Raw genomic sequence first — 2,964 nt, forward strand, 5'->3', positions numbered from 1 at the left:
TGGGGCCCCCAGGCCTGGGGTGCCTGAGGCTCTTTGTGGCCTCGTGGCTTCAAAGCCCAGAGCCACAGCTCATGTTTGTTGCCGTCTTCTGTGGCTCCTGCTGCCTGGGGCTCTCCTGGCACCCCCGGGGTGCAGGAGCAGTGTGTTTAGCTTTGTGCCATGGTGCCAGGCAGCACAGAGCTGCTCAGGCCCCTTTTCTTAGCACGCCAGCGTGTGCTGGGCTGGCAGGGGGAAGGGGAAGCCTCGGCAGGTCCCTCCATGGAGGCATCTGCAGGCAGTGCTGCAGGCTGGGGCCTCCTGGCTGCACCATCCCTATTTGCCCCCAAAGCCCCCTCTCTGCAGGGTGTTTGCTGCAGCCCCCAAGCACAGGCACTGCTGTAACACTGCTGCTCAGCTGCCATGTGCTCAGCCTTCCCTCCGACCACCATGCTCACCTTGTGGCGTGGGGCTTCCCTGGCCAACCAGGTCAAGATGGAGCCATTGCCTTTCTTGATGTGGTTCTTCTGCTGCAGTTTTTGCTGTTTGTGCCACAGGGCTCAGCCTCCTCCTTGCTGGGAGGTAGAACCGTGGCAGATGGTCAGGGGGCCAATGGTGTAGGGCAAGAAGGGCTGGTGGATTGAGCAGGTTTCAGGGGCACAGGGAAGCCCACGGTCCAGGTACTAGGGCTGGTGTTGACCCTGAGGCTGTGGCACCCTGGCCCAGCAGCAGGTTCTTGCCAGGCTGGGGCTGGTGAAATTTTGGGGGGCTGAGGGTGAAAATTTGTGATGCTGCCCTAATGCCCAGTCCCCCATCACCCTTCTTCTCCAGGACAGGCTCTGGCTGAATTTCAGACTTTGCTCCTTAACCAGGAGCAGGAATAAACACCCCTTGCAGTCTGCCCCACCCGGGGGCTCTTTCTGAGCTCTCGGGAAGCAAACACAACCCGGGGGCAGGGCTGCCCGGTGCCCCCCGCACCAGTCCCGGCGAGGAGCCCCCCGGCCGGCAGGGGATGGGGCAATGGCAGGTGTGTCAGGGCGGCGGGGTTTGAGCTGACACGGCTGCGTCCCTGCCGCGGCTTGTCCCCCGCCCAGTGCCGGGCTGTCATTAGCGAGGCGGGGACCTGCCCGCGTTCCCACCGCCCGTGTCAGCGTCGGTTCCACCCGCCGCCGCTCCCCCCGGGCGCGCCGCTGCTGCGCTGCCTAATAAGGGCATCACCCGCTCCCACCTGCTTGCAAAACACCTTGGACTTGGTGCTCTGCTGACACCGCCCTTTCCCAGCAGCTCCCAGGAGGTGGCTGAGGCCAAAACGCCTCTGTTACCCCCGGCCCTGGGACCCTGCTGAGCCGATGCTCCAAACCCCAGCGGGGTCAGTCGTTGAGATCCTAACAACCCCGTCTGCAGAGTGGGGGGCACGGGGAGGGGATACGGGCAGGGAGCTGCCGTCTGAGTGCCGGGAGCCTCGTGCCGTGGGACCCACACGCCGGTGTTTGGAGCCCCAGCTCCCAGCCCTGTGCTGCGCTGGCCTGGCCGGGTGAACCGTGTCCCTGCTTTGGCCAGTGTGTCATCAACATGCTGGGCACAGTCTCACTGTGGTAATGTTCACATTCCCAAAACACATCGTGCTCAGCTCAGGCTGCTGCAGAACACACCAGACAGAGCCTGTGGCAGGACAGCAGTCCTGGTGTCCCCCCGATCCCATGGTGGGCTCAACGCTGGGTCACTGGCACGGGGTGGGAAACAGAGCAGTGGCTGAAGGACAAAGCAGGCAGCTCTGGCAAGAGCTATAAAGCAAAGCTGGCTCAGGGAACCAGCTGCCTGCGTCTCTCCATGTTCATGGTGGACAGAGAAAGGCACAGGGGACAGTAGGGTTTGGGTTCTTCCCCACTGGGGAAGCAGCTGTGAAGGACGAGATTTTCCTGGTGAGTCCCACAAGTCCCTCTGTCTCCCCAACAGCCCTGGGTCCAAGCCCTGGGCAGTCAATGGGGATCTGTCCTCAGTCAAAGCAGAGGTGAAGGGCCTGGCTCATGAGGCTCCAATGTCCTGGGGTCTCCTGTGCAACCCCGTTAGCTTCCAGTCACCACAACCCACAGGCTCTGACCTCCAGAAGGCATGGTCAGACCCCAGCCATGTTGGGGCACTGAGCTGCACTGCAGCACCAGGACAAACCTGAGATGGGGCTGACAGGACCCCCCCCAGTCCCCTGAGCCTCCCAGGCTCCCTGGGCAGGGCTGTGGCTGGGCCACGCAGGTGGAAAGTCATTTCTCAGGAACTGGCTGATGGTGAAAGTTGTTTCCCAGGTGTGGGAGGGGAGGAATGTAAATCCTCTTAAGTCCTCGCCTCCCCTGTAATTAGTCAGGCAAGTTTCAGCTTGGAGCTGGGCCGCCCCAGCCCCAGGTGTGGGAGCGAGCAGGGGTGACGCAGCCGGGCTGTCCCTGCAGCACATGTCCCCTCCTGCCCAGGAACGTGTGCGCTGACTCACGGGGGCGGCACGGAGGGGGGGAGTGGAGGGAGCTGGGGGGTGCACCCCGGTGGGCTCGGGAAGGTGTGGCCTTGTGTTCTCCAGCCCAGATATCCCATGGGGTGACCCACCCAGTGCTCTCTCTGCCCTCTCCCAGGGGATGGAGCCTTCTCCATGCCAGAGTGGGCAGCATCCCGGCCCCGGGGTCTCAGCAGAGCCAGGAGAAAGGCACCTCACTGGCTGCATGGGATGGGTCTGGCCATGCAGGACACAGGCTGATGGGCACCTCTTGCCCCACACATCCCTTACCCAGGTCTGCAGACACCATCCCTGGGAAGTTGCCACTGGGCGGTGGATGTTTTTCTGGCAGTTGTGAGCCAGCAGATGCCAATGTGTCTCAGCTGTAGCAAAAGGGCCATTGCATGGGGCTGACAATGTCTGATCCCATCATGGGGAGGCCTGTGCAGCTGGAGCAGAGTGTGGGGGCCAAGCTGCCTCAAGCCTCTGCCACCGTGGCTCAGGGTGAG

This window comes from Chaetura pelagica, unplaced genomic scaffold (genome assembly GCF_000747805.2).
Source record: "Chaetura pelagica isolate M959 unplaced genomic scaffold, ChaPel_1.0 scaffold963, whole genome shotgun sequence".
In the NCBI taxonomy this organism is placed as follows: domain Eukaryota; kingdom Metazoa; phylum Chordata; class Aves; order Apodiformes; family Apodidae; genus Chaetura; species Chaetura pelagica.